Genomic DNA, 14,912 nt, shown 5'->3' with positions numbered 1-14,912 from the left:
TTCGAATATATGCTTGTTAGATTTCATAGGAACTATTACATGCTTCGATTCGATAAGGCTAGGCCACTTTATGACCTTTTTAGTGAAATAAAAAGGTCAAAAACGAGTAAAATCCATAAATTAACAAGGAAATTCACTTAACCCCCATTTTGGCCTTTTTAAAAAATTCTGAAATAAACCATGGATGTCGTAGATATGCTTGTTAGATTTCCTAGGAACTATTACATGCTTCGATTCGATAAGGCTAGGCCACTTTATGACCTTTTTAGTGAAAGAAAAAGGTCAAAAACGAGTAAAATCCATAAATTAACAAGGAAATTCACTTAACCCCCATTTTGGCCTTTTTAAAAAATTCTAAAATAAACCATGGATGTCGTAGATATGCTTGTCAGATTTCCTAGGAACTATTACATGCTTCGATTCGATAAGGCTAGGCCACTTTATGACCTTTTTAGTGAAAGAAAAAGGGTCAAAAACGAGTAAAATCCGTAAATTAACAAGGAAATTCACTTAACCCTCATTTTGTCCATTTTCGAAAATGATAAAATCAACCTTGGAATTCGAATATATGCTTGTTAGATTTCATAGAAACTATTACATGCTTCGATTCGATAAGGCTAGGCCACTTTATGACCTTTTTAGTGAAAGAAAAAGCGTCAAAAACGAGTAAAATCCGTAAATTAACAAGGAAATTCACTTAACCCTCATTTTGTCCATTTTCGAAAATGATAAAATCAACCTTGGAATTCGAATATATGCTTGTTAGATTTCATAGGAACTATTACATGCTTCGATTCGATAAGGCTAGGCCACTTTATGACCTTTTTAGTGAAAGAAAAAAGGTCAAAAATGAGTAAAATCCGTATATTAACAAGGAAATTCAATTAACCCCCATTTTGGCCTTTTTAAAAAATTCTAAAATAAACCATGGATGTCGTAGATATGCTTGTTAGGTTTCCTAGGAACTATTACATGCTTCGATTCGATAATGCTAGGCCACTTTATGACCTTTTTATTGAAAGAAAAAGGTCAAAAACGAGTAAAATCCATAAATTAACAAGGAAATTCACTTAACCCCCATTTTGGCCTTTTTAAAAAAAATTTAAAATAAACCATGGATGTCGTAGATATGCTTGTTAGATTTCCTAGGAACTATTACATGCTTCGATTCGATAAGGCTAGGCCACTTTATGACCTTTTTAGTGAAAGAAAAAGGGTCAAAAACGAGTAAAATCCGTAAATTAACAAGGAAATTCACTTAACCCCCATTTTGGCCGTTTTTCAAAATTCTAAAATAAACCATGGATGTCGTAGATATGCTTGTTAGATTTCCTAGGAACTATTACATGCTTCGATTCGATAAGGCTAGGCCACTTTATGACCTTTTTAGTGAAAGAAAAAGGGTCAAAAACGAGTAAAATCCGTAAATTAACAAGGAAATTCACTTAACCCCCATTTTGGCCGTTTTTAAAAATTCTAAAATAAACCATGGATGTCGTAGATATGCTTGTTAGATTTCCTAGGAACTATTAAATGCTTCGACTCGATAAGGCTAGGCCACTTTATGACCTTTTTAGTGAAAGAAAAAGGGTCAAAAACGAGTAAAATCCGTAAATTAACAAGGAAATTCACTTAACCCTCATTTTGTCCATTTTTGAAAATGATAAAATCAACCTTGGAATTCGAATATATGCTTGTTAGATTTCATAGGAACTATTACATGCTTCGATTCGATAAGGCTAGGCCACTTTATGACCTTTTTAGTGAAATAAAAAGGTCAAAAACGAGTAAAATCCATAAATTAACAAGGAAATTCACTTAACCCCCATTTTGGCCTTTTTAAAAAATTCTGAAATAAACCATGGATGTCGTAGATATGCTTGTTAGATTTCCTAGGAACTATTACATGCTTCGATTCGATAAGGCTAGGCCACTTTATGACCTTTTTAGTGAAAGAAAAAGGTCAAAAACGAGTAAAATCCATAAATTAACAAGGAAATTCACTTAACCCCCATTTTGGCCTTTTTAAAAAATTCTAAAATAAACCATGGATGTCGTAGATATGCTTGTTAGATTTCCTAGGAACTATTACATGCTTCGATTCGATAAGGCTAGGCCACTTTATGACCTTTTTAGTGAAAGAAAAAGGGTCAAAAACGAGTAAAATCCGTAAATTAACAAGGAAATTCACTTAACCCTCATTTTGTCCATTTTCGAAAATGATAAAATCAACCTTGGAATTCGAATATATGCTTGTTAGATTTCATAGGAACTATTACATGCTTCGATTCGATAAGGCTAGGCCACTTTATGACCTTTTTAGTGAAAGAAAAAGGTCAAAAACGAGTAAAATCCATAAATTAACAAGGAAATTCACTTAACCCCCATTTTGGCCTTTTTAAAAAAAATTTAAAATAAACCATGGATGTCGTAGATATGCTTGTTAGATTTCCTAGGAACTATTACATGCTTCGATTCGATAAGGCTAGGCCACTTTATGACCTTTTTAGTGAAAGAAAAAGGGTCAAAAACGAGTAAAATCCGTAAATTAACAAGGAAATTCACTTAACCCTCATTTTGTCCATTTTCGAAAATGATAAAATCAACCTTGGAATTCGAATATATGCTTGTTAGATTTCATAGGAACTATTACATGCTTCGATTCGATAAGGCTAGGCCACTTTATGACCTTTTTAGTGAAAGAAAAAAGGTCAAAAATGAGTAAAATCCGTATATTAACAAGGAAATTCAATTAACCCCCATTTTGGCCTTTTTAAAAAATTCTAAAATAAACCATGGATGTCGTAGATATGCTTGTTAGGTTTCCTAGGAACTATTACATGCTTCGATTCGATAATGCTAGGCCACTTTATGACCTTTTTAGTGAAAGAAAAAGGTCAAAAACGAGTAAAATCCATAAATTAACAAGGAAATTCACTTAACCCCCATTTTGGCCTTTTTAAAAAAAATTTAAAATAAACCATGGATGTCGTAGATATGCTTGTTAGATTTCCTAGGAACTATTATATGCTTCGATTCGATAAGGCTAGGCCACTTTATGACCTTTTTAGTGAAAGAAAAAGGGTCAAAAACGAGTAAAATCCGTAAATTAACAAGGAAATTCACTTAACCCCCATTTTGGCCGTTTTTAAAAATTCTAAAATAAACCATGGATGTCGTAGATATGCTTGTTAGATTTCCTAGGAACTATTAAATGCTTCGACTCGATAAGGCTAGGCCACTTTATGACCTTTTTAGTGAAAGAAAAAGGGTCAAAAACGAGTAAAATCCGTAAATTAACAAGGAAATTCACTTAACCCTCATTTTGTCCATTTTTGAAAATGATAAAATCAACCTTGGAAGTCGAATATATGCTTGTTAGATTTCATAGGAACTATTACATGCTTCGATTCGATAAGGCTAGGCCACTTTATGACCTTTTTAGTGAAATAAAAAGGTCAAAAACGAGTAAAATCCATAAATTAACAAGGAAATTCACTTAACCCCCATTTTGGCCTTTTTAAAAAATTCTGAAATAAACCATGGATGTCGTAGATATGCTTGTTAGATTTCCTAGGAACTATTACATGCTTCGATTCGATAAGGCTAGGCCACTTTATGACCTTTTTAGTGAAAGAAAAAGGTCAAAAACGAGTAAAATCCATAAATTAACAAGGAAATTCACTTAACCCCCATTTTGGCCATTTTAAAAAATTCTAAAATAAACCATGGATGTCGTAGATATGCTTGTTAGATTTCCTAGGAACTATTACATGCTTCGATTCGATAAGGCTAGACCACTTTATGACCTTTTTAGTGAAAGAAAAAGGGTCAAAAACGAGTAAAATCCGTAAATTAACAAGGAAATTCACTTAACCCTCATTTTGTCCATTTTCGAAAATGATAAAATCAACCTTGGAATTCGAATATATGCTTGTTAGATTTCATAGGAACTATTACATGCTTCGATTCGATAAGGCTAGGCCACTTTATGACCTTTTTAGTGAAAGAAAAAAGGTCAAAAATGAGTAAAATCCGTATATTAACAAGGAAATTCAATTAACCCCCATTTTGGCCTTTTTAAAAAATTCTAAAATAAACCATGGATGTCGTAGATATGCTTGTTAGGTTTCCTAGGAACTATTACATGCTTCGATTCGATAAGGCTAGGCCACTTTATGACCTTTTTAGTGAAAGAAAAAGGTCAAAAACGAGTAAAATCCATAAATTAACAAGGAAATTCACTTAACCCCCATTTTGGCCTTTTTAAAAAATTCTAAAATAAACCATGGATGTCGTAGATATGCTTGTTAGATTTCCTAGGAACTATTACATGCTTCGATTCGATAAGGCTAGACCACTTTATGACCTTTTTAGTGAAAGAAAAAGGGTCAAAAACGAGTAAAATCCGTAAATTAACAAGGAAATTCACTTAACCCTCATTTTGTCCATTTTCGAAAATGATAAAATCAACCTTGGAATTCGAATATATGCTTGTTAGATTTCATAGGAACTATTACATGCTTCGATTCGATAAGGCTAGGCCACTTTATGACCTTTTTAGTGAAAGAAAAAGGTCAAAAACGAGTAAAATCCATAAATTAACAACGAAATTCACTTAACCCCCATTTTGGCCTTTTTAAAAAAAATTTAAAATAAACCATGGATGTCGTAGATATGCTTGTTAGATTTCCTAGGAACTATTACATGCTTCGATTCGATAAGGCTAGGCCACTTTATGACCTTTTTAGTGAAAGAAAAAGGGTCAAAAACGAGTAAAATCCGTAAATTAACAAGGAAATTCGCTTAACCCCCATTTTGGCCGTTTTTCAAAATTCTAAAATAAAGCATGGATGTCGTAGATATGCTTGTTAGATTTCCTAGGAACTATTACATGCTTCGATTCGATAAGGCTAGGCCACTTTATGACCTTTTTAGTGAAAGAAAAAGGGTCAAAAACGAGTAAAATCCGTAAATTAACAAGGAAATTCACTTAACCCCCATTTTGGCCGTTTTTCAAAATTCTAAAATAAACCATGGATGTCGTAGATATGCTTGTTAGATTTCCTAGGAACTATTACATGCTTCGATTCGATAAGGCTAGGCCACTTTATGACCTTTTTAGTGAAAGAAAAAGGGTCAAAAACGAGTAAAATCCGTAAATTAACAAGGAAATTCACTTAACCCTCATTTTGTCCATTTTCGAAAATGATAAAATCAACCTTGGAATTCGAATATATGCTTGTTAGATTTCATAGGAACTATTACATGCTTCGATTCGATAAGGCTAGGCCACTTTATGACCTTTTTAGTGAAAGAAAAAAGGTCAAAAATGAGTAAAATCCGTATATTAACAAGGAAATTCAATTAACCCCCATTTTGGCCTTTTTAAAAAATTCTAAAATAAACCATGGATGTCGTAGATATGCTTGTTAGGTTTCCTAGGAACTATTACATGCTTCGATTCGATAATGCTAGGCCACTTTATGACCTTTTTAGTGAAAGAAAAAGGTCAAAAACGAGTAAAATCCATAAATTAACAAGGAAATTCACTTAACCCCCATTTTGGCCTTTTTAAAAAAAATTTAAAATAAACCATGGATGTCGTAGATATGCTTGTTAGATTTCCTAGGAACTATTACATGCTTCGATTCGATAAGGCTAGGCCACTTTATGACCTTTTTAGTGAAAGAAAAAGGGTCAAAAACGAGTAAAATCCGTAAATTAACAAGGAAATTCACTTAACCCCCATTTTGGCCGTTTTTCAAAATTCTAAAATAAACCATGGATGTCGTAGATATGCTTGTTAGATTTCCTAGGAACTATTACATGCTTCGATTCGATAAGGCTAGGCCACTTTATGACCTTTTTAGTGAAAGAAAAAGGGTCAAAAACGAGTAAAATCCGTAAATTAACAAGGAAATTCAATTAACCCCCATTTTGGCCGTTTTTAAAAATTCTAAAATAAACCATGGATGTCGTAGATATGCTTGTTAGATTTCCTAGGAACTATTAAATGCTTCGACTCGATAAGGCTAGGCCACTTTATGACCTTTTTAGTGAAAGAAAAAGGGTCAAAAACGAGTAAAATCCGTAAATTAACAAGGAAATTCACTTAACCCTCATTTTGTCCATTTTTGAAAATGATAAAATCAACCTTGGAATTCGAATATATGCTTGTTAGATTTCATAGGAACTATTACATGCTTCGATTCGATAAGGCTAGGCCACTTTATGACCTTTTTAGTGAAATAAAAAGGTCAAAAACGAGTAAAATCCATAAATTAACAAGGAAATTCACTTAACCCCCATTTTGGCCTTTTTAAAAAATTCTGAAATAAACCATGGATGCCGTAGATATGCTTGTTAGATTTCCTAGGAACTATTACATGCTTCGATTCGATAAGGCTAGGCCACTTTATGACCTTTTTAGTGAAAGAAAAAGGTCAAAAACGAGTAAAATCCATAAATTAACAAGGAAATTCACTTAACCCCCATTTTGGCCTTTTTAAAAAATTCTAAAATAAACCATGGATGTCGTAGATATGCTTGTTAGATTTCCTAGGAACTATTACATGCTTCGATTCGATAAGGCTAGGCCACTTTATGACCTTTTTAGTGAAAGAAAAAGGGTCAAAAACGAGTAAAATCCGTAAATTAACAAGGAAATTCACTTAACCCTCATTTTGTCCATTTTCGAAAATGATAAAATCAACCTTGGAATTCGAATATATGCTTGTTAGATTTCATAGGAACTATTACATGCTTCGATTCGATAAGGCTAGGCCACTTTATGACCTTTTTAGTGAAAGAAAAAAGGTCAAAAATGAGTAAAATCCGTATATTAACAAGGAAATTCAATTAACCCCCATTTTGGCCTTTTTAAAAAATTCTAAAATAAACCATGGATGTCGTAGATATGCTTGTTAGGTTTCCTAGGAACTATTACATGCTTCGATTCGATAAGGCTAGGCCACTTTATGACCTTTTTAGTGAAAGAAAAAGGTCAAAAACGAGTAAAATCCATAAATTAACAAGGAAATTCAATTAACCCCCATTTTGGCCTTTTTAAAAAATTCTAAAATAAACCATGGATGTCGTAGATATGCTTGTTAGGTTTCCTAGGAACTATTACATGCTTTGATTCGATAAGGCTAGGCCACTTTATGACCTTTTTAGTGAAAGAAAAAGGTCAAAAACGAGAAAAATCCATAAATTAACAAGGAAATTGACTTAACCCCCATTTTGGCCTTTTTAAAAAAAAATTAAAATAAACCATGAATGTCGTAGATATGCTTGTTAGATTTCCTAGGAACTATTAAATGCTTCGACTCGATAAGGCTAGGCCACTTTATGACCTTTTTAGTGAAAGAAAAAGGGTCAAAAACGAGTAAAATCCGTAAATTAACAAGGAAATTCACTTAACCCTCATTTTGTCCATTTTTGAAAATGATAAAATCAACCTTGGAATTCGAATATATGCTTGTTAGATTTCATAGGAACTATTACATGCTTCGATTCGATAAGGCTAGGCCACTTTATGACCTTTTTAGTGAAAGAAAAAGGTCAAAAACGAGTAAAATCCATAAATTAACAAGGAAATTCACTTAACCCCCATTTTGGCCTTTTTAAAAAAAATTTAAAATAAACCATGGATGTCGTAGATATGCTTGTTAGATTTCCTAGGAACTATTACATGCTTCGATTCGATAAGGCTAGGCCACTTTATGACCTTTTTAGTGAAAGAAAAAGGGTCAAAAACGAGTAAAATCCGTAAATTAACAAGGAAATTCGCTTAACCCCCATTTTGGCCGTTTTTCAAAATTCTAAAATAAAGCATGGATGTCGTAGATATGCTTGTTAGATTTCCTAGGAACTATTACATGCTTCGATTCGATAAGGCTAGGCCACTTTATGACCTTTTTAGTGAAAGAAAAAGGGTCAAAAACGAGTAAAATCCGTAAATTAACAAGGAAATTCACTTAACCCCCATTTTGGCCGTTTTTCAAAATTCTAAAATAAACCATGGATGTCGTAGATATGCTTGTTAGATTTCCTAGGAACTATTACATGCTTCGATTCGATAAGGCTAGGCCACTTTATGACCTTTTTAGTGAAAGAAAAAGGGTCAAAAACGAGTAAAATCCGTAAATTAACAAGGAAATTCACTTAACCCTCATTTTGTCCATTTTCGAAAATGATAAAATCAACCTTGGAATTCGAATATATGCTTGTTAGATTTCATAGGAACTATTACATGCTTCGATTCGATAAGGCTAGGCCACTTTATGACCTTTTTAGTGAAAGAAAAAAGGTCAAAAATGAGTAAAATCCGTATATTAACAAGGAAATTCAATTAACCCCCATTTTGGCCTTTTTAAAAAATTCTAAAATAAACCATGGATGTCGTAGATATGCTTGTTAGGTTTCCTAGGAACTATTACATGCTTCGATTCGATAATGCTAGGCCACTTTATGACCTTTTTAGTGAAAGAAAAAGGTCAAAAACGAGTAAAATCCATAAATTAACAAGGAAATTCACTTAACCCCCATTTTGGCCTTTTTAAAAAAAATTTAAAATAAACCATGGATGTCGTAGATATGCTTGTTAGATTTCCTAGGAACTATTACATGCTTCGATTCGATAAGGCTAGGCCACTTTATGACCTTTTTAGTGAAAGAAAAAGGGTCAAAAACGAGTAAAATCCGTAAATTAACAAGGAAATTCGCTTAACCCCCATTTTGGCCGTTTTTCAAAATTCTAAAATAAACCATGGATGTCGTAGATATGCTTGTTAGATTTCCTAGGAACTATTACATGCTTCGATTCGATAAGGCTAGGCCACTTTATGACCTGTTTAGTGAAAGAAAAAGGGTCAAAAACGAGTAAAATCCGTAAATTAACAAGGAAATTCACTTAACCCCCATTTTGGCCGTTTTTCAAAATTCTAAAATAAACCATGGATGTCGTAGATATGCTTGTTAGATTTCCTAGGAACTATTACATGCTTCGATTCGATAAGGCTAGGCCACTTTATGACCTTTTTAGTGAAAGAAAAAGGGTCAAAAACGAGTAAAATCCGTAAATTAACAAGGAAATTCACTTAACCCTCATTTTGTCCATTTTCGAAAATGATAAAATCAACCTTGGAATTCGAATATATGCTTGTTAGATTTCATAGGAACTATTACATGCTTCGATTCGATAAGGCTAGGCCACTTTATGACCTTTTTAGTGAAAGAAAAAAGGTCAAAAATGAGTAAAATCCGTATATTAACAAGGAAATTCAATTAACCCCCATTTTGGCCTTTTTAAAAAATTCTAAAATAAACCATGGATGTCGTAGATATGCTTGTTAGGTTTCCTAGGAACTATTACATGCTTCGATTCGATAATGCTAGGCCACTTTATGACCTTTTTAGTGAAAGAAAAAGGTCAAAAACGAGTAAAATCCATAAATTAACAAGGAAATTCACTTAACCCCCATTTTGGCCTTTTTAAAAAAAATTTAAAATAAACCATGGATGTCGTAGATATGCTTGTTAGATTTCCTAGGAACTATTACATGCTTCGATTCGATAAGGCTAGGCCACTTTATGACCTTTTTAGTGAAAGAAAAAGGGTCAAAAACGAGTAAAATCCGTAAATTAACAAGGAAATTCACTTAACCCCCATTTTGGCCGTTTTTCAAAATTCTAAAATAAACCATGGATGTCGTAGATATGCTTGTTAGATTTCCTAGGAACTATTACATGCTTCGATTCGATAAGGCTAGGCCACTTTATGACCTTTTTAGTGAAAGAAAAAGGGTCCAAAACGAGTAAAATCCGTAAATTAACAAGGAAATTCACTTAACCCCCATTTTGGCCGTTTTTAAAAATTCTAAAATAAACCATGGATGTCGTAGATATGCTTGTTAGATTTCCTAGGAACTATTAAATGCTTCGACTCGATAAGGCTAGGCCACTTTATGACCTTTTTAGTGAAAGAAAAAGGGTCAAAAACGAGTAAAATCCGTAAATTAACAAGGAAATTCACTTAACCCTCATTTTGTCCATTTTTGAAAATGATAAAATCAACCTTGGAATTCGAATATATGCTTGTTAGATTTCATAGGAACTATTACATGCTTCGATTCGATAAGGCTAGGCCTCTTTATGACCTTTTTAGTGAAATAAAAAGGTCAAAAACGAGTAAAATCCATAAATTAACAAGGAAATTCACTTAACCCCCATTTTGGCCTTTTTAAAAAATTCTGAAATAAACCATGGATGCCGTAGATATGCTTGTTAGATTTCCTAGGAACTATTACATGCTTCGATTCGATAAGGCTAGGCCACTTTATGACCTTTTTAGTGAAAGAAAAAGGTCAAAAACGAGTAAAATCCATAAATTAACAAGGAAATTCACTTAACCCCCATTTTGGCCTTTTTAAAAAATTCTAAAATAAACCATGGATGTCGTAGATATGCTTGTTAGATTTCCTAGGAACTATTACATGCTTCGATTCGATAAGGCTAGGCCACTTTATGACCTTTTTAGTGAAAGAAAAAGGGTCAAAAACGAGTAAAATCCGTAAATTAACAAGGAAATTCACTTAACCCTCATTTTGTCCATTTTCGAAAATGATAAAATCAACCTTGGAATTCGAATATATGCTTGTTAGATTTCATAGGAACTATTACATGCTTCGATTCGATAAGGCTAGGCCACTTTATGACCTTTTTAGTGAAAGAAAAAAGGTCAAAAATGAGTAAAATCCGTATATTAACAAGGAAATTCAATTAACCCCCATTTTGGCCTTTTTAAAAAATTCTAAAATAAACCATGGATGTCGTAGATATGCTTGTTAGGTTTCCTAGGAACTATTACATGCTTCGATTCGATAAGGCTAGGCCACTTTATGACCTTTTTAGTGAAAGAAAAAGGTCAAAAACGAGTAAAATCCATAAATTAACAAGGAAATTCACTTAACCCCCATTTTGGCCTTTTTAAAAAAAAATTAAAATAAACCATGGATGTCGTAGATATGCTTGTTAGATTTCCTAGGAACTATTAAATGCTTCGACTCGATAAGGCTAGGCCACTTTATGACCTTTTTAGTGAAAGAAAAAGGGTCAAAAACGAGTAAAATCCGTAAATTAACAAGGAAATTCACTTAACCCTCATTTTGTCCATTTTTGAAAATGATAAAATCAACCTTGGAATTCGAATATATGCTTGTTAGATTTCTTAGGAACTATTACATGCTTCGATTCGATAAGGCTAGGCCACTTTATGACCTTTTTAGTGAAAGAAAAAGGTCAAAAACGAGTAAAATCCATAAATTAACAAGGAAATTCACTTAACCCCCATTTTGGCCTTTTTAAAAAAAATTTAAAATAAACCATGGATGTCGTAGATATGCTTGTTAGATTTCCTAGGAACTATTACATGCTTCGATTCGATAAGGCTAGGCCACTTTATGACCTTTTTAGTGAAAGAAAAAGGGTCAAAAACGAGTAAAATCCGTAAATTAACAAGGAAATTCGCTTAACCCCCATTTTGGCCGTTTTTCAAAATTCTAAAATAAAGCATGGATGTCGTAGATATGCTTGTTAGATTTCCTAGGAACTATTACATGCTTCGATTCGATAAGGCTAGGCCACTTTATGACCTTTTTAGTGAAAGAAAAAGGGTCAAAAACGAGTAAAATCCGTAAATTAACAAGGAAATTCACTTAACCCCCATTTTGGCCGTTTTTCAAAATTCTAAAATAAACCATGGATGTCGTAGATATGCTTGTTAGATTTCCTAGGAACTATTACATGCTTCGATTCGATAAGGCTAGGCCACTTTATGACCTTTTTAGTGAAAGAAAAAGGGTCAAAAACGAGTAAAATCCGTAAATTAACAAGGAAATTCACTTAACCCCCATTTTGGCCATTTTTAAAAATTCTAAAATAAACCATGGATGTCGTAGATATGCTTGTTAGATTTCCTAGGAACTATTAAATGCTTCGACTCGATAAGGCTAGGCCACTTTATGACCTTTTTAGTGAAAGAAAAAGGGTCAAAAACGAGTAAAATCCGTAAATTAACAAGGAAATTCACTTAACCCTCATTTTGTCCATTTTTGAAAATGATAAAATCAACCTTGGAATTTGAATATATGCTTGTTAGATTTCATAGGAACTATTACATGCTTCGATTCGATAAGGCTAGACCACTTTATGACCTTTTTAGTGAAATAAAAAGGTCAAAAACGAGTAAAATCCATAAATTAACAAGGAAATTCACTTAACCCCCATTTTGGCCTTTTTAAAAAATTCTGAAATAAACCATGGATGTCGTAGATATGCTTGTTAGATTTCCTAGGAACTATTACATGCTTCGATTCGATAAGGCTAGGCCACTTTATGACCTTTTTAGTGAAAGAAAAAGGTCAAAAACGAGTAAAATCCATAAATTAACAAGGAAATTCACTTAACCCCCATTTTGTCCATTTTCGAAAATGATAAAATCAACCTTGGAATTCGAATATATGCTTGTTAGATTTCATAGGAACTATTACATGCTTCGATTCGATAAGGCTAGGCCACTTTATGACCTTTTTAGTGAAAGAAAAAGGGTCAAAAATGAGTAAAATCCGTATATTAACAAGGAAATTCAATTAACCCCCATTTTGGCCTTTTTAAAAAATTCTAAAATAAACCATGGATGTCGTAGATATGCTTGTTAGGTTTCCTAGGAACTATTACATGCTTCGATTCGATAAGGCTAGGCCACTTTATGACCTTTTTAGTGAAAGAAAAAGGTCAAAAACGGTAAAATCCATAAATTAACAAGGAAATTCACTTAACCCCCATTTTGGCCTTTTTAAAAAAAATTTAAAATAAACCATGGATGTCGTAGATATGCTTGTTAGATTTCCTAGGAACTATTACATGCTTCGATTCGATAAGGCTAGGCCACTTTATGACCTTTTTAGTGAAAGAAAAAGGGTCAAAAACGAGTAAAATCCGTAAATTAACAAGGAAATTCGCTTAACCCCCATTTTGGCCGTTTTTCAAAATTCTAAAATAAAGCATGAATGTCGTAGATATGCTTGTTAGATTTCCTAGGAACTATTACATGCTTCGATTCGATAAGGCTAGGCCACTTTATGACCTGTTTAGTGAAAGAAAAAGGGTAAAAAACGAGTAAAATCCGTAAATTAACAAGGAAATTCACTTAACCCCCATTTTGGCCGTTTTTCAAAATTCTAAAATAAACCATGGATGTCGTAGATATGCTTGTTAGATTTCCTAGGAACTATTACATGCTTCGATTCGATAAGGCTAGGCCACTTTATGACCTTTTTAGGGAAAGAAAAAGGGTCAAAAACGAGTAAAATCCGTAAATTAACAAGGAAATTCACTTAACCCCCATTTTGGCCATTTTTAAAAATTCTAAAATAAACCATGGATGTCGTAGATATGCTTGTTAGATTTCCTAGGAACTATTAAATGCTTCGACTCGATAAGGCTAGGCCACTTTATGACCTTTTTAGTGAAAGAAAAAGGGTCAAAAACGAGTAAAATCCGTAAATTAACAAGGAAATTCACTTAACCCTCATTTTGTCCATTTTTGAAAATGATAAAATCAACCTTGGAATTCGAATATATGCTTGTTAGATTTCATAGGAACTATTACATGCTTCGATTCGATAAGGCTAGGCCACTTTATGACCTTTTTAGTGAAATAAAAAGGTCAAAAACGAGTAAAATCCATAAATTAACAAGGAAATTCACTTAACCCCCATTTTGGCCTTTTTAAAAAATTCTGAAATAAACCATGGATGTCGTAGATATGCTTGTTAGATTTCCTAGGAACTATTACATGCTTCGATTCGATAAGGCTAGGCCACTTTATGACCTTTTTAGTGAAAGAAAAAGGTCAAAAACGAGTAAAATCCATAAATTAACAAGGAAATTCACTTAACCCCCATTTTGTCCATTTTCGAAAATGATAAAATCAACCTTGGAATTCGAATATATGCTTGTTAGATTTCATAGGAACTATTACATGCTTCGATTCGATAAGGCTAGGCCACTTTATGACCTTTTTAGTGAAAGAAAAAAGGTCAAAAATGAGTAAAATCCGTATATTAACAAGAAAATTCAATTAACCCCCATTTTGGCCTTTTTAAAAAATTCTAAAATAAACCATGGATGTCGTAGATATGCTTGTTAGGTTTCCTAGGAACTATTACATGCTTCGATTCGATAAGGCTAGGCCACTTTATGACCTTTTTAGTGAAAGAAAAAGGTCAAAAACGAGTAAAATCCATAAATTAACAAGGAAATTCACTTAACCCCCATTTTGGCCTTTTTAAAAAAAATTTAAAATAAACCATGGATGTCGTAGATATGCTTGTTAGATTTCCTAGGAACTATTACATGCTTCGATTCGATAAGGCTAGGCCACTTTATGACCTTTTTAGTGAAAGAAAAAGGGTCAAAAACGAGTAAAATCCGTAAATAAACAAGGAAATTCGCTTAACCCCCATTTTGGCCGTTTTTCAAAATTCTAAAATAAAGCATGGATGTCGTAGATATGCTTGTTAGATTTCCTAGGAACTATTACATGCTTCGATTCGATAAGGCTAGGCCACTTTATGACCTTTTTAGTGAAAGAAAAAGGGTCAAAAACGAGTAAAATCCGTAAATTAACAAGGAAATTCACTTAACCCCCATTTTGGCCGTTTTTCAAAATTCTAAAATAAACCATGGATGTCGTAGATATGCTTGTTAGATTTCCTAGGAACTATTACATGCTTCGATTCGATAAGGCTAGGCCACTTTATGACCTTTTTAGTGAAAGAAAAAGGGTCAAAAACGAGTAAAATCCGTAAATTAACAAGGAAATTCACTTAACCCTCATTTTGTCC

The sequence above is a fragment of the Medicago sativa genome, chromosome 8 (genome assembly GCF_051527215.1).
Source record: "Medicago sativa cultivar Bolivia chromosome 8, Bolivia_mono, whole genome shotgun sequence".
Lineage (NCBI taxonomy): Eukaryota > Viridiplantae > Streptophyta > Magnoliopsida > Fabales > Fabaceae > Medicago > Medicago sativa.
The sequence above is the reverse complement of the archived record's forward strand: the minus strand, read 5'-3'. Positions refer to the sequence as shown.